Raw genomic sequence first — 23,478 nt, 5'->3', positions numbered from 1 at the left:
CCCAACATTTTCCTTAGTCATTAAGTCGCGACCCAAATTTTTTAACCACTGATTTATTTAAAAATATATATATATATTTGCAGTAATACACTTTCATAATTGTTCATGCACTGTTAAAAACATGAAATAAACACAAAGTGCAACAAAAGTGCAACTAGGGCTAAAACCCCAATGAAATAAAATAATAATAAATAATATATGCTTCTTAGCAGATTTCTTAGCTTAACATAACAGACCTAAGTTTGGGGGAACTAATGGGATAACTGGGGTTGCAACAAAAGTGCAACTAGGGCTAAAAACCCAATGAAATAAAATAATAATAATGCTTCTTAGCAGACTTCTTAGCTTAACATAACATACCTAAGTTTGGGGGAACTAATGGGATAACTGGGGTTGCAACAAAAGTGCAACTAGGGCTAAAACCCAATGAAATAAAATAATAATAATAATAAATAATTATGCTTCTTAGCAGACTTCTTAGCTTAACATAACAGACATACGGTAAGTTTGGGGGAACTAATGGGATAACTGGGGTTGCAACAAAAGTGCAACTATGGCTAAAAACACAATGAAATAAAATAATAATAATAATAAATAATATATCCTTCTTAGCAGACTTCTTAGCTTAACATCCCAGGGAACTAATGGGATAACTGGGGATGTTGTTTGCTCCTGACAAGAGTCTCAAAGTCTGGGGTGATGGTAGACAAAGCAACTCTGAGGTCATGCTCAATGTCCAATCTGTTCCTCTGCTTTGTCTTCAGCTGGACGAGAGCTGAGAAGCCACTTTCACAAAGATAGGTAGTGCAAAAAATAATTTGTAATAAAACAATTAATTTCATTTTTTTTCCCACACACATCCGCGACCCACTCAAAATGGCCCGCGACCCACTTTTGGGTCGCGACCCACCAGTTGAGAAACACTGCTCTAGACAATCCAGAAAATGAATATAGAAGCATTCCCTTTGTAGCAAGAGCCTGTCTCTGTCGCCGCCTCTTGGTGGTCTCGAGACCTGCTTTATACCCATGTATTTTAAGCCAGAAATATCATGTCCTAACTTATTAAAGTGCCTTGCAACTGAAGACTTCTCGTCATTTCTTCTTATAGAACATTTGTGCTCCGAAATTCGATTTTTAAAACGTCTTCTTGTTTTTCCAACATAGTAAAGGTTGCAAGGACATTTAAGCAAGTAAACAACAAAATCAGAATTACAGGTAATCCGGCCTCTAACAGCGATACTCCTACCTGTACTTGGTTGTAAATAAAATTTCTCTTTAATCATACTAATATTTCATAAAATACAGTAACAATAAGGAACGCTTCACGAATTTGCGTGTCATCCTTGCGCCTTTCTGAGCCCAATCTTCTCCGTTCCATTTGTTCCGTTTCTTCCCCTTTGATTGACAAGTCAACCGAGAGCGTGCAGCCGTTCCGATTTTGTCGTAGAGACTTGCGGGTTGTGCCATTGTACTCGGTGGAGATATCCTCTTTCATTGGTCTATGTTGACCACGCCCCCTATCCTTCGGCCGCACCTCTTGGCCTATCTGTGACCAATCTTCACCAGTTCCGTTTGTTCCGTTTGTCCGTTTCTTCCCCTTTGATTGACAAGTCAACAAGTCAACCGAGAGCCTCCATCCGTTCCGATTTGAGAAAACAGCCAAATGCAACCAACCAGAAGGCGAGGCTGTGTTCCGAAGGCTCAGCACCAATGGGAAGCGGCCGTTGTCCCAATGTTCCGAAGGAAGCATACCCGCCCCCTGCTCAGCACCAATGGGAAGCGCCCGTTTGCCCGTTTGCTTTTTACTTTTCTGAGAGAGCGGCCATTGCTCCACGCGAGAGGGATTCTAGCTGAGTCACAGCGTTACAGACCAGGCCAGCGTTAACTTTCCGGAGACACACTGACCTGCTGCAACTTTTCACAAACTGTAAGTTCATTTAACTTATTCTAGTCTAAATAAACCTATATATTACTATTGCTATTGATGAATGACTTTGTTAATCAGAGCGTTTTTTGGTTATAACACCGTGTGTGCGTCGTGTGTGTGCGTGCGCGATATATATTACTATTGATGAATGCCTTGTTAATCAGAGCGTTGTGTGTGCGTGCTCGATATATATTACTATGATGAATGCCTTGTTAATCAGAGCGTTGTGTGTGCGTGCTCGATATATATTACTATGATGAATGCCTTGTTAATCAGAGCGTTGTGTGTGCTTGCGCAATATATATTACTATTGATGAATGACTTGTTAATCAGAGCGTTTTTTTGTTATAACACCGTGTGTGCACGCTTGATAAAACAAAACATCTACTGTATTACTGTGTTTCTATTGTGAGCAAGTCAAGCAAGTGTAATTGATCTCACAATACATGCTGACATGACATGACATGCATCTTGCTGTTTGTCATTACACTTTGTCACCCTTGACTGTTTTCTGAATCTTAGTCTATGTCCATGTATACCTGCTTAGATGGATCCTATGTTTAAGAAAACACCAAAAGGGGAGCTCGTTTTGAAGGCATCCCAGGTGGCCCAGAGCCATGTCCGCACCCCGGCCGTGAGGGCCAAAAAGCCAGAGGAGGTGGAGGCGGAAGCCCGTGCCCGCGTCGTCTCCGAGGGGGGTGACCCTGGTAACGAGGCCCTAGTACTGAGTCGTACTACGATTCAGTTCGGCCAGTACCAGGGTCAGACCTTCCTCTGGCTGCTGGAGAACGACGTGGGCTACATGGTGAACATGGTGGCATCTCACCAGAAGGAGCGGGAGCACACAGGGTCTCAGTCTGCGCTGATGGCCAACAAGGTACTGTACAGTCTGCTAGGGGTAGGTACAAATAGAAAACTTCTATAACTGAACTGTCTAATAACTGAACTGTCTCATTGTATCTGTCTTTAGGATGCCTTAACGCTCTACTCGAGTGCCTATGAGGAGTTTATGGACTTGGTCCGCTTTGACCGGGCATTCGCGTCAGCCAAAGAGAGGTCTCTCCTGCCCGGGCAGGAGGGCCTGGCCCTTGTTGGCTTCGGCCAGTACAAGAGTGAGACCCTGCAGGACCTGTACCAGTCAAAGGACCCCAATACTGTCCGGTATGTTTGAACATATACAAATTAAATTCAATCGATTAATATAATGTTGTGTGTTTAGTTGTGTGTTATTTGAATGCCAAGCACTCAAAGCATGCATCTTCACATTTGCTTAGCTATGTCGCCTACGTACGGAAGACGCCGGGGGCGGCGAAGACACGAATGATGGAGGACGTCGTCCGCTACGTTCGTCTCCGTGACCGCAAGGAGGCAGCTGCCGCCACCACAGCTGTAGCGGGGCGGCGTTCTCCATCTGACGCAGAGCTGGTCCAAGCGTCAGTCGACACGGAACAGTGTAAGTAGTCATAATTACATGGATATATATTTTATCGATCCATCCCCTAAGAGAAATGTCTGTTCAGTCTGAATCTTACCTTCTTTTTTTCATACAATATGGAAATATATTTTAACTTGATGTGACCTTTTTTCATTCCAACATGAATAGACTTTGTCATGGAATGGGTAAGTCTGGACAAGTCTAATCAATGCCCTTCGGCTGGTGCATGGTGTAGCTGTAGTCTCCCTGCCATTGGGTCTGTGCATGGTGTAGCTGTAGTCTCCCTGCCATTGGGTCTGTGCATGGTGTAGCTGTGGTGTAGCTGTAGCTGTCATAACCACACTGTGTATTAGTGCTTGTTTGTCTTCACTGTAGTGTCTTCCCTACTCCCGCTGCTTTGCAAGAGCTCATAACCAGCATAACCAAAATCTTATGTCTTTCTATGGTTTGTTTCCATTTCAAGTATTGAAATCTATTGCCTTTTTTTTCTTTTTCATTTCCCCATGCAGCCTTGGTACAGGCCCGCGCCCTGATCCACCAGGCCCGCGCCCTGATCAATCCACCTCCACCTCCAGCCACTGCAGGACCTGTGATGGCCCCTGCCCCCGTGATGGCCCGTGCCCATCACGACAGTGCAGAGGTGAGTTTTATATGGCAAATTCTGTGATTATATCACAGGGAATCTAAACTCAACCTCCCCCAGTTACTTTTCTACTCTGCATTGTACATTGTATATATGTATATATATTGAACACTTTTGTTTATGTACTTGACTTCTATTTTATACTTATTTTATACTTATCAATTTTTATCTAGCACAATCTCTGGAGCAAAACAGAAAGAAGCATTTTATATAAAAGTATTCTGTACTTCTGTATGACGACTAATAAAGAAACTTGAACTTGAACTCTACTGTTTGTGTCTGCCTACAGCTGCTGCCGAAAAGCTGGCGTGCAGCGCTCACCGTGGAGCAGCAGAAGTGGATTGGTCGGGTGCTGTTCACCAGGGGCAGCACGGGGAGGCCCCAGCTCGTGGATAAGGATAAGCTATGCCTGTGGTGGACACCTCCCCATCCTCGGACGGTCTACCTTCAGCCACCCGCTTCCCCCGACCTCTTCTTCCCACGTCGGCTGTTCCTCTGGATGCCCCATCGCATGTGGGGCATCCGGCTGACCTGCCCCCAGCCACAGTGTGCAGGGTCCCTGACCAAGGCTGGGCTGTACAAGACCCTCCGGAGGGTCCTGGACCTAAAAGGGTGGTACCTCATGGCCACTGAGTACCTCGCGTGCCCCGTCTGTATGAAGAGGGTTGCGGGGTGGTCACAGGGAATCATACGGCAGCTGCATCCCGACTACAGCGTCCAGTTCCCGGCTGTACTCACGTACAAGTAAGTGTGGTTGACCGTTGACCTTGGTTTTATTTAATTACTGTCCCTTTACACTTTGTATCATTAAAATACTATATGCTACATGCTGTTATATTAGTGTTAACCCTACTCTAACAAGCTTTTCTTCACCAGGCTATCCTGTGACTTGGGGTTGGTCACCCTGATGAAGTCCCGCACTCTGGGGAACAGTGCCACTCGGCTGGCCGCCCAGCTGAACGAGACGCATGACGAACACTGGATGCAGAATTTCGTTCAGTACTCTCGAATCTGCAAGCCGTTCCGGGCCTTGGGCATCAAGTTCTCACGACCACCACCCAGGCTTCCGGTGCCCTCACCCGCCTGGCTGTTGACTGTCTACAGCTACGACGTGCTGTCACGGCTGGACGAGTGCAAGGCCAGGATCACGTCAACGTTTGGATCCATCTTGAAGTTGGATTCAACAAAGAAGGTAAGGAAGGTGATTTTAGCAATGTATATCATATATTTATTGTATATGCAATGCATGTCCTTATGTTCTCTCTCCCTCCCTCCCACCAGATGACGAAGAAGCTCGCCGGTACCGCCAGCAAAACGGCCGCCTGGGTTACCAATGTCGGTAACGAGTACGGACAGGTAACTTTTTAGAACATTTTAATAAATCTCCTTTATTCCTTTGTGAACAAAGTAATTTCCTGCCTGACAGAAGAGAGTTCTTATTTTATCTTGTGTTATTTCAGGTCCTCATGAGTGTTCTCACCTCTGTTGAGAGCGTGGAGGGCCTGTCGCCCATGGCGGCCGGACTAATGAGGCGGTACCGAGACGCAGGGGTACCCCCCCCCCAGCTCCTCTACGTAGACCGCGACTGCTGTCTTCAGGGCGGCGTGCCGGCGGCAGCTGCCTTGTTCCCGGACTGGGGTCAGATGGTGGTGCGCCTCGACGTCTGGCACCTGATGCGCCGCTTTGCGGCGGGTGTCACGACAGAGAGCCACGAGCTGTACCCCACGTTCATGCAGCAGCTGACGTACTGCATCTTCGACGTCGACAAGGAAGATGATCGCCGCCTGACGGAGGCCAAGCGGTGTGAGCTGGAGGGGAAGCACAGGATGGTTGGCCTGAGCGAGGCCGAAGTGAGGGCGAGGATCTCCCGGGAGGAGTGGAGGCTCCACTGCCGACGCCGCACGCGTGGAGTGGAGGAGACGGAGCGGCTCATCCAGGATCTCCTCGCCACCTTCGACACCACGGGACACAACACCATGGGCATCCCGTTGCTGGACCCCCAACGCATCGAGGACATCTGGAGTACGCAGAAGCGACACCTCCACTGCATTCAGGACCCACCTGGTGTGCAGCTGTACACGGAGACCGGTAGGCTGACAAAGGGCGGAGTCAGTCTACCCGTGTTTCGCTGCGCGCGCGGTTCCACATCGCTGGAGTCGTTCCACCTCCACCTCAACCGGTTCATACCAGGTAATTACATTTTCCAATGATTGTGTGTGTGTTTTACTGTCTTTATTTATCACTAATTGTCTCATTATTCTTTTGAAGGTACGCAGGCCAACGACCACCACTTCCAGGCCTTCCTGGTAGATGGACTGGTCAGGTGGAACGAAGACCGCGCCGCGGCAGCTACACCACCTGCAGCGGAGGAGCCAGAGGAGCGGCTATGCTCCTACAATGGCCACCTCAAACACGTTGTTAACCTGGCGAGCCAAGAGATGTATGGTGAACCGATGGTTAAGGACTTCACCAAGCCTGCCGTGTACACTGGTATGTCTGTCAAGATCCCTTCCTTTGTATTTTTTGTGTCATTATTCAACACTATGTATGAATTGCAACATGAATATGTGTTGTCTTTTCCTCTATTACAGGGGAACTCATTGCCGTCGAGTACCTGTACCGGCAGACTGGCCAAGTGCTTGAGAAGGTCAGCCTGGACCCTGACATTCCGATTGAGACTGCTGCCGTTCTGGACCTAGACCTGGATGAGGACATTGAAGAGGATGGCGAGGACCCAACCCTCTTCTGCCCCCCCCCCGTCAATGTCCTCATCCTCATCCTGTCCGCACACACCAGCCAGGCGGCAGTCCAGTCAGGTGATCCAGCTAACGCACCCGGGTCTGGGCTACCCACCCCCCCCGCCCCCGACACCTCTCCTGAGGCCCCCACACGCCGCCGCCGCGCTGCCCAGCTGTCCTCCTCTGACTCAGAGGTAAGGCACTCCATTATATCACATACTTGGATATTAATATATGACAATTTTGTATAGCATGTGAAGCGGTAGTCTAATTTCTGTCTCTCTCTCTGTCTGTCTGTCTGTCTCTCAGGGGGAGATGGCGGGCCCAGACGGCCAGCCAGGGTACCAGCATGTCCTCAAGCTGGCCAGGGCCTTGGTGAAAGCGCGGAACCAGCGGGGGCTGTCAGACCGGCGCGTAGACCAGCTCGTTGCTCTCTGGCAGTGCGTGTCAGATTACGACAAACAGCGGGTCGTCTACCCACCGCGCTTCCAGGAGAGGCTTCCTCGCGGGCGCTTTAAAGTGGGGAAGGGGACAGGCACTACCTGTCCTGGCAAGGACAGTCTCCAACGGTAGTTACCACTATTTTCATTTAACCTGTGATAAGATAAGATAAGATGATCCTTTATTAGTAATTAACCCAAATGACCTTCATCGTGCATGAGTGTGTGTTCGTTAAATCAGAAAGGTCTTTATTGCCCAGTAGTTCACATTAGGGCTGCAACGATTAGTCGACATAATAAATAATAATAAAAGAATCGTTAGTTGCAGCCCTAGTTCACATACAAGGAATTTGATTCGGTTGGTTTTGGTGCGGTGCGACATTAACACACTCGTCGCTGTCTGCTTCTGAGAGGTGTCGTGAGTGGGGGGGGGGGGGGGTGGCCGTCTGGGCTCGTCTGAGTACTGTCGTTTAGCTCCTTTCACTGCCTTTGTTCACACCATGAAACTGTCAATGTCCCCACTTCCTTCACAGCATACATCCTGTTCATAATTGAATCTCTCCTGTGTCTCTCCTCTTGTATTTTAGTTGCTTTGTCGGGGTGAACTCGGGCCCTGCGAGTTGGCCTGGCGCCAGTCGCCTGGTGGAGGCCATTTGTATTCGGCTCTGCAGCATCCACCCAGCAGCCACGCAGTCCGGGGGCGCCAGGGGGGCAAGCCGGTGGGCCCTCATCCTCGCGGACTACGTGGCTATCCGCGATGCAGTGCTGGCACACCCGAGACTGATGGACCGGACCAGTATACAGCTCTACGAGCTGAATCAGAGGACCATTTCACAGTGGTGAGATAAATATTATATATGCTGTATTGTATAATATTCACGTGGTCAAATGTACATTATGTGATTGTCTGCATTATGAGGAGATGAATGCTAACACGTTTGTGCTTTGTCTTTGTGTTACAGGTTCTCTGAACGGCAGAAGAAAGGGGAGAGGGCCATCTTGGAGCGGGGACTGGGGGCCATGCCTGCTCCGAGCACCTCCGCCCAGCCTCTCCCTCCACCCATGGTGCTGTCCTTCCAGCAGCCTGGACATGGACAGCCCTTCGCCTTCCCCGTGCTGGACGACCACGCACGCCCCACCCAGCCAGTAGTGCCCGCTTTTGTGCCCATCCTGCCCGCTTTTGTGCCCATCCTGCCCCGCCCTCCTCCGGACCAACAGGCCGGCCCCTCTACCGGCCCTCCTCCACCACCACCTCTTCCTCCCCCTCAACTCCCCCGGACCACGGCCTTCAGGAAGAGGAAGGCCGCAGAGGCTGCTGCTGCAGCAGGCCTGGTGTTGGTGGAGCCCCCCCGTCAACGCAAGCTGTACGCCTGCAGCAAGTGTGGTCAGCCTAAGACGCTGGCTACTGGCCACACTCGCATCGCAGGCGTGGCCTACTGTGCTGCTGTTGGCGGGAGGAGTGTCGAGGAGTGGCGGAAAATGATGAAGGACGCTAGGCCTACTGGGCCTAAGGACACGTGAGCCCCCTAGCATGGACGTTGTTGTAAATAATTCATGAGTTTTTGTAAATAGTTTAATGTTTTTGTAAATAGTTGAATGAACTACAATCATGAATTCAGTTCTCCTCTTACGTGAACCGAGACCTCGTTGTGGTGTAAGGGCCTGAGTGTGTCTGTGAGCCACAGAGCCATATTGTCGGTAGTCTTGACTACCGGTGGGGACTCCCTTGTCAAGCGGATCTGTGGTTAGACACCAGACAAACAGCGGTTCAATCAAGTGACTTTTGTGCCAACATTAATTAATTAATTAATTAATTAATTAATTCAAGATCGTGGGCCTGTGTGTAAGTGTAATTTAAATGCCCCATGCACTCTTTGATTGTGCCATGTATTACACTACTTACTAAATAAATATACGGGCCTTCTGCCTTGTTTATTTAAACATATTGTACACATTGTTATTATGACACATTACTGTTCTCCCTGCAATGGCTGAGCAAGCTAAGCTGTTTTCTCTACATAATGTACACATGTTATTATTACATTATTATTAGTGTACTAGTGTAATAGTGTGTAATGATGAGCAAGCTAAGCTGTTTTCTACGTTATTATTATTAGTGTAATAGTGTGTAATAGTGTACTCTTTGATTGATTGTGCCATGTATTACACAACTACTTACTAAATAAATATACAGTATTTTCCAAACAAGTCATGCCTTCTGCCTTGTTTATTTAAACATATTGTACACATTGTTATTATTACACATTACTGTTCTCCCGGCAATGGCTAAGCAAGCTAAGCTGTTTTCTCTACATAATGTACACATGTTATTATTACATTATTATTATTATTATTATTAGTGTAATAGTGTTTAATATTAATAGTGTGTAATAGAGTAATAGTGTAATAGTGTGTAATAGTGTAATAGTGTGCTAGTGTAATAGTGTGTAATAGTGTGTAATAGAGTAATAGTGTAATAGTGTGTGCTAGTGTAATAGTGTGTAATAGTGTAATAGAGTAATAGTGTAATAGTGTGTAATAGTGTGTAATAGTGTGTAATAGTGTAATAGTGTGTAATGTAATAGTGTGTTCAAGTTCAAGTTCTTTAATAGTTGTCATACAGAAGTACAGAATACTTTCATACAAAATGCTAATAGAGTGTAATAGTGTGTAATAGTGTGTAATAGTGTAATAGTGTAATAGTGTGTAATAGTGTAATAGAGTGTAATAGTGTGTAATAGTGTGTAATAGAGTGTAATGTAATAGTGTAATAGTGTAATAGTGTGTAATGTAATAGTGTGTAATGGTGTGTAATAGTGTAATAGTGTAATAGAGTAATAGTGTAATAGTGTGTAATAGTGTGTAATAGTGTGTAATAGTGTAATAGAGTAATAGTGTAATAGTGTGTGATAGTGTAATAGTGTGTAATGTAATAGTGTGTTCAAGTTCAAGTTCTTTAATAGTTGTCATACAGAAGTACAGAATACTTTCATACAAAATGCTAATAGAGTGTAATAGTGTGTAATAGTGTAATAGTGTAATAGAGTGTAATAGTGTAATAGAGTAATAGTGTAATAGAGTGTAATAGTGTGTAATAGAGTGTAATGTAATAGTGTAATAGTGTGTAATAGTGTAATAGTGTGTAATAGTGTAATAGTGTGTAATGTAATAGTGTGTAATAGTGTGTAATAGTGTGTAATAGTGTAATAGAGTGTAATAGTGTAGAGTGTAATAGTGTGTAATAGTGTAATAGTGTGTAATAGTGTAATAGAGTGTAATAGTGTAATAGAGTGTAATGTAATAGTGTAATAGTGTGTAATAGTGTAATAGTGTAATAGAGTGTAATAGAGTGTAATAGAGTGTAATAGTGTAATAGTGTGTAATAGAGTGTAATGTAATAGTGTGTAATAGTGTAATAGTGTGTAATAGAGTGTAATAGAGTGTAATAGAGTGTAATAGTGTAATAGAGTGTAATGTAATAGTGTAATAGTGTGTAATAGTGTAATAGAGTGTAATAGTGTAATAGAGTGTAATAGTGTGTAATAGTGTAATAGAGTGTAATAGTGTAATAGTGTAATAGAGTGTAATAGTGTGTAATAGTGTAATAGTCTGTTATTATTACATTGATCAGTGATTTGTTTCACGTCGGAGGTGGGATTCGAACAGGCGACTCTCTGTGTGAGCTGAGATCCCGCCTCCTCCCCCCCCTCCTCTCTGTGTGGGGTGGGATGACCGCCTCCTCCCCTCCACATTCCCTCCACATCCCCCTCCCCTCAACGTAGAAGAATGGGCAGTGGGCTCGTAGCACCATGGGGAGCGATCATCTCCCCATTCTAAGTTGTTGTTTTTCACTGCCCTTTGTACACTGAGGAGGGCTTTATTTGAGAAAATTCTATTTGTAAATCCGGATTTGTTCTGGCAGTCTGAGAGTTGTATGTTGAGTTGGTTTTTTGTGGAGGAGATTTTCAGTTTTGCAGGATTTTTGGAGAAAGCGTGGCACTTGAGACAAAACACATATCCTATATAATTTTATATGAATTCCTCTAGTTTCTTTGTTTACATACATTGTTTACAGCTTGATATATTTTTTTGTGGCCATCTTTGTCTATATACTTGTCAAGTATACTATATATACTTATTGTTTGTCTTGTAAGCCCATATGGGCTGGGCATACATCTGTATGTAAGACACAAAAATAAAAAAAACATCAATCAAATAAGAGGCGGCTGGCAGAGGCAAGGAAGGTTATGAAAAATAAATTAAACCTGCCAAGTGCAGGTAAGATTGTGGCTGACCCCTGACCCCCCCCCCCCCCCCCCCCCCCTCTGACTGGGCCAAAACCTCACGCCACATGTTTCTTCCCCTCTGCAGTGAGCCTCATCAACAAGGCTCGGGACCCTCACTAACGCCCCCCACTGTGTTACATTAACATGCAATTTGATTGATTGTACCCACATATTCCACAACTTGATCAGTGATTTGTTTCACGTCGGAGGTGGGATTCGAACAGGCGACTCTCTGTGTGAGGTGAGATCCCCGGCCCTCTCTGTTTGAGTGGAGGGGGATGGGGTGCAAGGAGGGGGGGAGGAGGCGGGGATCTCACCTCACACAGAGGCGTCTCTACAATTCGTAGCCGCATTTCTGCAGACCCCTCTCTGATTGGTTGAACTCCATTTTTGCAGACCCCTCCCATTTCTGCAGACCCCTCTCTGATTGGTTGAGCGAAGCCCCTCTCTGATTGGCCCCCCGCATGAGCCGAGACAAGCTCCTCTAGCCAGGAGTCGAAACTCCGTTAACTCCAGAGAGAGAGGCTGAACGCAATTTATACGCATGGAAGTATTGATTACGCCATAACGAATCATTAAAAAAATATACCGTTAACTGGAATATGTTGTGTGTGCCTTTACACATGTTGGATAGGATTATGTAATTGGTTTGTATAGCGTCGCGTATAACGTTATTTCGCGTGACTTCACGGTTTATTCACATTTCACAACATAGCCAGCGTTCAACTTGTTTACACTCCCCACTTACTGTACAATGTAACATTTAGATTAACCCAGTTGTCTATCTGTATGTCATATGTTACGATGAATTGAAAATGGGGGACCCTGATGTAAACAAGACGAAAGTCTTTCTCTGGGGTCTGCATTCCCTTAACAATTGTATGTATTGAGCTGTACTGTGTACTGTACCCAGTCTGCAATCTGTTAATAAAGTTTTCAATCAATCAATAACTAGACAGTTACAATATAACATTTAGATTAATTAACCCAGTTAATGCCTTAAGAGAGAGAGGCTGGTGGTCAAGTCAAGTCAAGAGTTATTTGTCACAAGTTGTTTATTAGCCTAGACATTTTCAATTCATCATCTTGTTTACATCAGGGTCCCCCATGTTCAATTCATGATAACATATATGACATACAGGTAGACAGATGGACAGTACTGCTACATTTAGACATTTATGACATACCAGATTTTGAACTTGTGGTAGGCCTAGACATTTTCAATTCATCGTCTTGTTTACATCAGGGTCCCCCATGTTCAATTCATGATAACATATATGACATACAGGTAGACAGATGGACAGTACTGCTACATCTAGACATTTATGACATACCAGATTTTGAACTTGTGGTAGGCCTAGACATTTTCAATTCATCGTCTTGTTTACATCAGGGTCCCCCATGTTCAATTCATGATAACATATATGACATACAGGTAGACAGATAGACAGTACTGCTACATCTAGACATTTATGACATACCAGATTTACAAATACAGTACTGTTTGTGATACAAAAAGAGTCCAGAAAAGAAAGGCTATACATTTGACGTAGAAACTGTACATTGGAGGAGGTTGGGTGGGTGGGGGGGACTGTACATTGCTTCTTCTAAGTGTCTATGCTTTTTTTTGTCAGTATTTACTGGCTTTCAAAAAAATAACATCTTGTTGCTTGTGTGTTGAAGGACTTTTACCGAAGGGTTACACATATCATGTCTGCACGTACAGACGTGCGGTGAACCCATCCTGCGACCTGCGTTGACCATACCTCTTTTGAGGCCACTGTGCGAATGACTCACCAGTCTGAGGAGGAGATCCTGGTGTGGGCAAGGTCGATGCAGGTCACCTGGAGAGTGGCCCATACATATATGTCATATATGTTATCATGAATTGAACATGGGGGACCCTGATGTAAACAAGACGATGAATTGAAAATGTCTAGGCCTACCACAAGTTCAAAATCTGGTATGTCATAAATGTCTAGATGTAGCAGTACTGTCCATCTGTCTACCTGTATGTCATATATGTTATCATGAATTGAACATGGGGGACCCTGATGTAAACAAGACGATGCATTGAAAATGTCTAGGCCTACCACAAGTTCAAAATCTGGTATGTCATAAATGTCTAGATGTAGCAGTACTGTCCATCTGTCTACCTGTATGTCATATATGTTATCATGAATTGAACATGGGGGACCCTGATGTAAACAAGACGATGAATTGAAAATGTCTAGGCCTACCACAAGTTCAAAATCTGGTATGTCATAAATGTCTAAATGTAGCAGTACTGTCCATCTGTCTACCTGTATGTCATATATGTTATCATGAATTGAACATGGGGGACCCTGATGTAAACAAGATGATGAATTGAAAATGTCTAGGCTAATAAACAACTTGTGACAAATAACTCTTGACTTGACCACCAGCATCTCTCTCTTAAGGCATTAACTGGGTTAATTAATCTAAATGTTATATTGTAACTGTCTAGTTATTGATTGATTGAATTGATTGAAAACTTTATTAACAGATTGCAGAATGGGTACAGTACACAGTACAGCTCAATACATACAATTGTTAAGGGAATGCAGACCCCAGAGAAAGACTTTCGTCTTGTTTACATCAGGGTCCCCCATTTTCAATTCATCGTAACATATGACATACAGATAGACAACTGGGTTAATCTAAATGTTACATTGTACAGTAAGTGGGGAGTGTAAACAAGTTGAACGCTGGCTGTGTTGTGAAATGTGAATAAACCGTGAAGTCACGCGAAATAACGTTATACGCGACGCTATACAAACCAATTACATAATCCTATCCAACATGTGTAAAGGCACACACAACATATTCCAGTTAACGGTATATATTTTTTAATGATTCGTTATGGCGTAATCAATACTTCCATGCGTATAAATTGCGTTCAGCCTCTCTCTCTGGAGTTAACGGAGTTTCGACTCCTGGCTAGAGGAGCCTGTCTCGGCTCATGCAGGGGGCCAATCAGAGAGGGGCTTCGCTCAACCAATCAGAGAGGGGTCTGCAGAAATGGGAGGGGTCTGCAAAAATGGAGTTCAACCAATCAGAGAGGGGTCTGCAGAAATGCGGCTACGAATTGTAGAGACGCCACACGCAGAGTCGCCTGTTCGAATCCCACCTCCGACGTGAAACAAATCACTGATCAAGTTGTGGAATATGTGGGTAGAGAGCATTTAGGTAAGAAATGTCAACACAAGGAGGCCAATAACTTATCCAAGTCCCAGGTGATGCTCTGTTTGAGCTTCCAACAGGACACTCTCACACTCGCAGTCGACTCTAGTTCAAAACGGCTAACGTTACCGTTAACACCTGTGAGAGGAGCAACATGACCGTAGCATTAAAATAAGTACCGTTCAGTCGTCGTAGTAATCAGGATAAATAGGCAACTAAGGAATTAGGACCACCCAGACCAATAAAGCAAGTATCTACAAGGTACAACGTATAACCGGGGATTTTCGACGCCCTGGTAGTGGCTAGCAGGATGCTACAATGCCATCCAGAACTTCACAAGCACTATGCAGGCCATAAAGTAAGATATAGAACCTTGTCATAACCAAATGTAATGTAATGTAAGCCTATATAATGTAGTGAACACATTTTGTTTGTATCTTTGGAAATGATAATAACCTTTTTGTGTAACAACGTTAAGTCAGCAATTTGTCTTTTTCCAGGCCATTCCCATATAAAGTAATATTATCTATAAGACTGAGTTTGTATTTCTTCTGGTTTTTAAGACAGGAATTGTAGGTATAATGGCATGTCTCACTCGTACACTAACACTATTGGCCTGTGTGTCTTCAGGGGCCGCATTTAATCTCCAGAGCAGCAGCATTGAGCCACAGGGTCATGTAATTTAGGTCGTTAATTACATTCACTAGAAATCTAGCATTTTTATGATTCCATCTCAACAATTGTTCCATATCCTCTCATTAAAACACCTTTAGTGAGGATCTGCCTGCTCTAGTCCCTAAATCAAACACACCCACACTTTACTCTGTCAGTCCAATTGTACCTCAGTGTAACTATAAAAGATTACAGAAAAGAGCAATAAGGACAATAAACAAGGTAGGATATAAGATTCCTTTATTGATCCCCTTGGGGAAATGCAGACATAGCAGCATGGGGGAGGGGGAGGGGAGGTACAGGTAGTAAAAACAAGCAGTGTATATATATATATATATATATATATAAGGCATAGCACCTGAGGAAGCGACAGCGAAACGCGTTGTGCAAACAATAAATAAGCAAAAACGAGTCCTGTGGAGTGTGCGGTCCCTTCTTTCCTTTGAAGGTTTTCTCCTTTTAGTTTATATATATATAGAATACACAAACTCACTGTTTCTTAAATCAAACACCTTGAGATGTATGGATCTGGTCAAATTGAAAACATCACAAATCACGTACAAAGCCAGAAATAACATGTTGCCAAAAAATATACAAAAGATTTTCAGGGAAAGAAAAGGTGGCTATAATCTGAGGAGAGCTAAACTTAAAAAATAAAAATAAAACTGTCAGAACCAAAATGAAAAGTACGTGCATGTCAATCTGTGGGGTGGACTTGTGGAACAGTCTGGAGTTGGAGATAAAAGAGTACAAACATAAATCAGTTTAAAAAGATGTACAAAAATATTTCTTAATTAAATGGGTATCTGGAAGAGGAAGTGTGTTGATGTTGAGTATGTGTAAAATGTAAATAAAAAATAGAAGAAATTATGTATATCATATGGTAGGGGTGGATGGTATATACGGTATAAACGGTATGAATTTGCTCTACGGTATGGATTTTGACTATACCGTGTAACCGGTAGCGCAGCTCTAAAATAGCAATGACGTCATGTAACCACAGCGCGACTATTTCACTCGCATTTGCCCCTAAAAATAGATAGAATTAGTCATAGATAATAGATATGTGCGAACTGGAAAAAGTTATTTAGGAGGCTTCGCGCAGTGGGCGTGCCAGCCCCTACCGCACGCATGTAAACACGGGTCTAGTGGGACGGGACATGGGAGGACGGCGGCGTCTCCCTGAGCTAACGTTAGCTTAGCTACCGTTACAAAATGACCCAGTCAACTATTCACTTTTAGTTTAATACATGATGAGGCATTGTCTAACCGAACGGTATCTAGTCGGCCAGCTACCGATAGCTCCTGACATCAACAAACGCTCCACAAAGTCTAGTAGAGACGTGTATGCTACCTGTTAGCTCACGTTAGCGCAAGTTAGTTCACCGTTCAAAACGAAATGTCCCATTGAACTAAATAATTCACTGAGGCGTTGTATTAACATTATATATCCGGCTAGCAGTAGCTACAGATAGCTCCTGATATCAATGTCTTATAACACTGATTCGATGCGTATTCGAGCTGAGGGCTTGCTGAGCACAGTTAAGTAACGTTATACAAATAGGGTCCAGGTGCAGCGCCGGTAAATCCTGGCCGTAGCTCTGCTCGAGGCTACTCGAGTATAGGTCCAGGTGCAGCGCCGGAGAATCCTGGCCGTAGCTGGAGGCTACTAGAGTACACACAGACAGTGGAGCTTGTTGCATGGTGGCGATGTCTCGCAGATAATACAAGTACAAGTCTAATTATATAATATATATATTTTATAAAAAAAAATATATATATATAAAATAAAAAAAAAAGATTTATCAAAAACGATGATACCGTGATATATACCGTTACCGTCTATGCTTCAAATTATACCGTGATATAAATTTTAGACCATACCGTCCACCCCTATCATATGGTATTTATTTAGTAAGTATAAATGTATTGGATTGTATAGAGATGCAGCATTTATACGTAATTAACAATAGAATAAAAATATATAATTTGAGTTAAAAAGGGGTAGGAATGGAGAAAAAGTATACTTCTTCCTACTACTTTTTCGAACGGGGTAAACTGATTTGTTTATCGGTTTCTCTTTTTGTTGTCAAATGAACAGATATATTTTTGTCTTTCATTCATTCCAGACTCGGATATCCAACACTGAGGAGAGGCTCTGCAGTTACCACAGCTCACCACTAGAGGGTAGTAAGTAGCATATGGCCAAATAACATGGAGTTACCACAGCTCGCTACAAGAGGGTAGTAAGTAGCATATCGCTGCTGTCGGGACAACCTCATAACTCAATTTTTTTAATTTTTTATTATTATATTTTCAACTCCGTAGATCATCCTCCATATGTGTGTGTGGGTTTTACAAAGTTTAAACAATGGGAAAGCATTAAACCGATCTGTCTAAACCTCCTAACTCTATTCACCCTCAAATCTGTGTTCGTTTTTTTCATCTGCTGAAAAGTTGGGTTTTTGGAGTTATGAGGTTTTGTCCCGACAGCAGCGATATGGCAAAATAACATGGAGAATAATATTTCACAGCCGTTTTATGATAATAATAATCATAATAATATTAATAATGAACGCTTCACGAATTTGTGTGACAGAGAAACACACACACACTCGCAGATAGGTAGAGAGCTTTTAGGTAAGAAACGTCAACATGTCAAAATACTTCCCAAAGGTCAGTGAATACCACGACCACAACACCAGAGGAAGCTCAACAAATCCATGTTCAACCCAGATTCGGCTCAAACAAGGGACTAAACACGTTTCGCAATTATGCCACATCATTGTGGAACGCCCTACCCAAAGCTGTAAAGGAATGTGAATCCCTACCCACATTCAAAACCGCTCTAAAAGAGCACCTACGGGAGGCTGCAATTCGAAACTGGCCACCGTAAATGTCCAAACCCCCTCCTAATAGACAGTCTCCTCTCCACCGTATGTATATATTCTCTCCCCACCGTATGTATATATTTCTCTCCCCATCGTATGTATATTTCTCTCCCACCCACCCACCCCCTCCTAATGTACAGTCTCCTCCCCATCATATGTATATACTCTGTCAGGATCTATGGGTAACAGTACTGTATATTTGCATATCATATGTCACAAATGTAACAGTACTATATACCTGTGTCACGTATGTCCCTATGTCATAAATGTCACTATGAATTGAAAATGGGGGACCCTGATGTAAACAAGACAAAAGTCTTTCTCTGGTCTGCATTCTCTTAACAGTTGTGTGTATTGAGCTGTACTGTATTGTACCCATTCTGCAATCTGTTAATTAAGTTATCTATTAATCAATCAATTCTGAGATACTTTTGCGACATCGCCACCCAGGACATGGAAAGGATCGTCTAATGAAATACCTCATTGCTGACTCTTTGTAAACCGCAAAGAATTGCAACAGCCGTGACAATACAGCTGTCTCTTATCGTTTAGAACCCCAGTTTTATTGAGGAGTTTTTATTTTTTTTGAGGGGGGTATATTGCTTATTGCTCATGTGTGTGTAGTTGTATGGTTATATTTTGGCCCAGAGGAATGTATTCACGTAACGAAGCACTTGTTTTGTCTTGTTCGATTGTTCCTTTATTCGCTGTGATTTTGTTTTCTACTGCTCCCAGGATGTTCTGTTTTGCTGTAACGGCTTTACTCGGAGCTTTCAGAAGCTCTGTCATGTTTCAATCTGTGTTTCTCGATATTTTTTTCCTTGTCCTTGATTATGTTTCTCATGATCAAAATAAAACGTTTAAAATCTCCAACGTCCAACACGTTATTTTGTCTGATGCACAATTTCTTGTTTCGCTTAACAGGGACAGGTGTCAATACTTTCACGAGTACTTATGAATACTGAACTCATGATATTGAATACCAATAGAGCACTTGACAGTGGCATTTACCAATTCGGCAAACTTGTCTATTGAAAACTGAGGAGGGGAATTAGTCGCATCATGTCATTGTGTCTTTACCAGCACAGCACCAGGTGTACTGGGAAAACATTGGAGAGGTGCCTGCAAATGAAGGCGATCTAGAGTCGAATGATTGTACGGTGAATAGTGCCATCATGTGTCCATGATAATCTGCCACCAGTTTATACTGTAAATCAGTGAGAGTTGCCAAGTGTTACAATCGTCATTGTATTGACTATAGGGCTTAAACCACTACACCTTGTATTCAAGATCCTTATATTTAATGGTTATCGTGTGCAGTATCACAATTAATACCCTAACACACCATTCACCAGGCCAATATTGTCACGGTGTAGTACTGAACCCATTATGCAGACGGACGGATCTTGTGAAAACCCAATATGGGTATATTTAATAGAATGGTCAATGTCCAGGCAGGGGTGGATCCACGGGGTGATACTCATATAGTCCAGGGTGTGAAGAGTCAGACAGACGGGGTCAGAGCAGCGACAGGGATAGTCAGCCGGGCAGGTGTCAGATCAGCTCCTGGTGAGTCAGCCAGTGTCTCCAGGTCTTCGCCGAGCAGTCTGAGGACGAGAGGACAGAGTTAGACAGGCTGAGGAGAGAGGACGAGAGGACAGAGTTAGACACGGTCAAAGAACACCAGATCCAGGCGTACAACTAGAACCAACAGAATAGTGAATACGAGCAAAGTAACACGACTAACTGGTAACGACGGATACAGATTACAAAACATACAATTAAAAACTAAATCTCTAGAAGATCTAGTAAATTTACAAACCAATAGATAGACAGTAGAAAAGATATGCAGCCAGTATGAGCTTCTAGAGGGACAGTAGAAAAGATATGCAGCCAGTATGAGCTTCTAGATAGACAGTAGAAAAGATATGCAGCCAGTATGAGCTTCTAGATACAGTAGAAAAGATATGCAGCCAGTATGAGCTTCTAGATACAGTAGAAAAGATATGCAGCCAGTATGAGCTTCTAGATAGACAGTAGAAAAGATATGCAGCCAGTATGAGCTTCTAGATACAGTAGAAAAGATATGCAGCCAGTATGAGCTTCTAGATACAGTAGAAAAGATATGCAGCCAGTATGAGCTTCTAGATACAGTAGAAAAGATATGCAGCCAGTATGAGCTTCTAGATACAGTAGAAAAGATATGCAGCCAGTATGAGCTTCTAGATACAGTAGAAAAGATATGCAGCCAGTATGAGCTTATTGCATACTCATGTTAAACAGTTGGCATTGGTGCAGAATTGAACTAAAACTGTCTCATAGGAACGGATTCTGGAATGGCATTTTGAATAAATGACATAAATGAAAGCTCTCATCGACTCCGACAGATTGCTAGTCATTCATAATGGCATCGAAAGACTGTCCAAATGACCATAGTTCTGACAATTGTTTACCCCATTATGCGTCTGTATTCTTTCCATTGACTCCATAGGTAATTCTACCCTTGCTCAGCAGACACGCGACAGAGTAGAGCAGTCGTCTGGTAATCCGGGAGGTTCACGGTTCGATTCCCGCTCCTCCTGGGCAGCGTGTTGAAGTGTCCTTGAGCAAGACACTTAATTGCCCTGATGAGCAGGTTGGCACCTTGCATGGTCGCCGTCGGTGTGTGAACGTGTGAGTGAACGGGTCAAATGTGAGGAACAAGTTGTAAAGCGTTTTGGATAAGTGAACTGGAATAGAGTGCGGAACCTGCGGGTGTTGCATTGTCTCTCATCATTACTGTACAAATGTTTATGTCAAGTCCTGTTGGATAGTTAAATCTAAATACTAATAAACTATGAACTTGTGAAAGTGTTGTTCTTTTTATATATGTATATACACACTATATATAAGGGCAACCGAACAATAAAAAGATGCCAGTGAGGGATATGGTATGAAGCTCTTTCCAACACGTGGTGCTGTTGACAGTAAATCAGGTCGTATCATTGAGTGCATTTAAAGCTTGCAGGATGGAAAGCATAACATAAACTGGGTGTTTAAACTGTAACTTAAACAAATAAACTTGTGTTGCGAAATAAACCTGAAAATAACTAAAAACAACTGAAAACAAACATAACCCGCACGTTTGAAAAACTGGCTTGGATTCGAGGAGGCGTGCGCCACGCGATTGATTGATTTGAAATTTTATTAACAGATTGCAGAATGGGTACAATACAGTACAGCTCTCTCTTTATTCTCCCTGCCTTTCTTTCTCGCTCTGCAGTCTCTTTCTCCCCCTCTCGTTCTTTCTCGTTTTCTCTCTAGAGAGGGAGAGAGAGAGCTCGTGCTGCTGCTGGTTCTATCGGGTTAATTGAATCTGGATAATGGGACTTTTGATCGTCCCCCATTTTCAATTCATCATAACATATGACAGTACTGCTACATCTATACATTTATGACATATCAGATTTGCAAATACAGTACTGTTTGTGATACAAAAAGTGTCCAGAAAAAGAGTGTATATACATTTGACGTAGAAACTGTACATTGGGGGAGGTTGGGTGGGTGGGGTGGGGTTGGATGGGGGGGTGGGGGCTGTACATTGGAGGTGGGGGGGGGGGTTGGGTAGGGGGGGACACACTGTACACTGTACATTGGAATACTGACAAAGCCATACTTGGTCATTTACTGTACAACTGGGTTAGGACATTTGTAGGGGCCAGTTTCGAATTGCAGTCTCCCGTAGGTGTTCTTTGAGAGTGTTTTTGAAAGTGGGTAGTGATTCACATTCCTTTACAGCTTTGGGTAGGGCGTTCCACATTGATGTGGCATAATTGCGAAACGTGTTTAGTCCCTTGTTTGAGCCAAATCTGGGTTTAACATGATTTGTGGAGCTCCCTCTGGTGTTGTGATCGTGGTATTCACTGACCTTTGGGAAGTATTTTGACATGTACATGGGTACCTTGGTCGCGTAGTGTATCTTGTAAGAACAAGTTCTTATTTTCAATAACGGCCTATTTTCAATAACGGGACTCATATCAATGTCGAGGACTCAAGGACTCGAGGTCCTTGATGAAACAGATCGAGAACCACCGGTTCTACTGTAACAGAATCACACTTAAAGTGCGTATCTTTGTGTTTGTGTGTGTGTGTGTGTGTGTGTGTGTGTGTGTGTGTGTGTGTGTGTGTGTGTGTGTGTGTGTGTGTAAGACAGTAAGAGAGAGGGGGGGGGACCCTGATGTAAACAAGACAAACGTCTTTCTCTGGTCTGCATCCCCTTAACAATTGTGTGTATTGAGCCGTACTGTATTGTACCCATTCTGCAATCTGTTAAATAAAGTTTTCATTCATTCATTCAGAGAGATAGTTTCACCTGCTCCTGTTATTTTCATGTTTGTATCTCTCAATATCTGATTGCATTATTAGTGTGTTCATGTCCTTGACATACTTGTATTTATGTGGACATAAATATATCATTCAAATGTGCGCGTGTGTCCAGTCACACCTACCTCCCCTGCACTGTAATGTTTGAAGCACATGACATCTCGTGTTCCAGCGTTGGGCACATATGGTATCTTTGATATACCTGCAGGAATAAGTTTTTGCAGTAGATTACGATATTCAATGAACCAATACACACTTAGGAGTTGCGCGGAGGAAATTACAGTTTACACAGTTTAAGAGTGACTGACAACATACAATGGAATGAGAATCATAAAGCTGATTGCAAGAATGGAATGCATAATAAAACAAAAAGTAAGCGCGATGTTATACGTGTCGTGCATACGTGGCGCTGTGTGCAACACACTTCAGACATATAAATTGCATACAATTTACGCACAGCGCGTTTGATCGTTAGAATAACATGATTACCCGCGAAGAACTCTTTCTCCGTTGTCATTTCAAGGCTTTTCAGAACCTGTCGTGCTTCAGAGTGTCGTTGGTTTGTTTATGAGTTTGACCACCTCCTTTTGGGTGTGGGGGGGGGGGGGGGGGGGGGTTGCAAAACAAAGATGTACTTTTCTTTTTGGACACAAGGTGGCACTAAGCACCCGTTTAAAAAGGGAAAGAAAAAAACTGGTGACAAATAAGATGCCTCTCCTTTTTCACACAGTAGCAGAAATCCACTTCCCTCATCATCAACTGCAGGGCGAAATATAATATAAATGTATGATAGCATGTACAATAGTGCCGTATATATATACATTTATATTTAAAGCGTATATACATATCTGTCTGAATATACCTGCATATAATCCTTCTA

The 23,478-nt window shown here is 43.3% G+C and overlaps 1 long non-coding RNA gene across 1 annotated transcript; it reads right to left on the bottom strand.

Moving 5' to 3' along the window:
• Positions 1–18,403: 18,403 nt before the first annotated feature.
• Positions 18,404–23,174, bottom strand: LOC311245980. Its single transcript, XR_014620770.1, has 3 exons — positions 23,088–23,174; positions 22,724–22,800; positions 18,404–19,843 (listed from the first exon to the last, which is right to left on the bottom strand). It is a non-coding gene; the product is annotated as an uncharacterized lncRNA (long non-coding RNA).
• Between the last annotated feature and the right edge of the window lie 304 nt (positions 23,175–23,478).

The sequence above is a fragment of the Notolepis coatsorum genome, assembly GCF_963971535.1.
Source record: "Notolepis coatsorum genome assembly, chromosome: 19".
Classification (NCBI taxonomy): Eukaryota; Metazoa; Chordata; class Actinopteri; order Aulopiformes; family Paralepididae; genus Notolepis; species Notolepis coatsorum.
The sequence above is the reverse complement of the archived record's forward strand: the minus strand, read 5'-3'. Positions and strand labels throughout refer to the sequence as shown.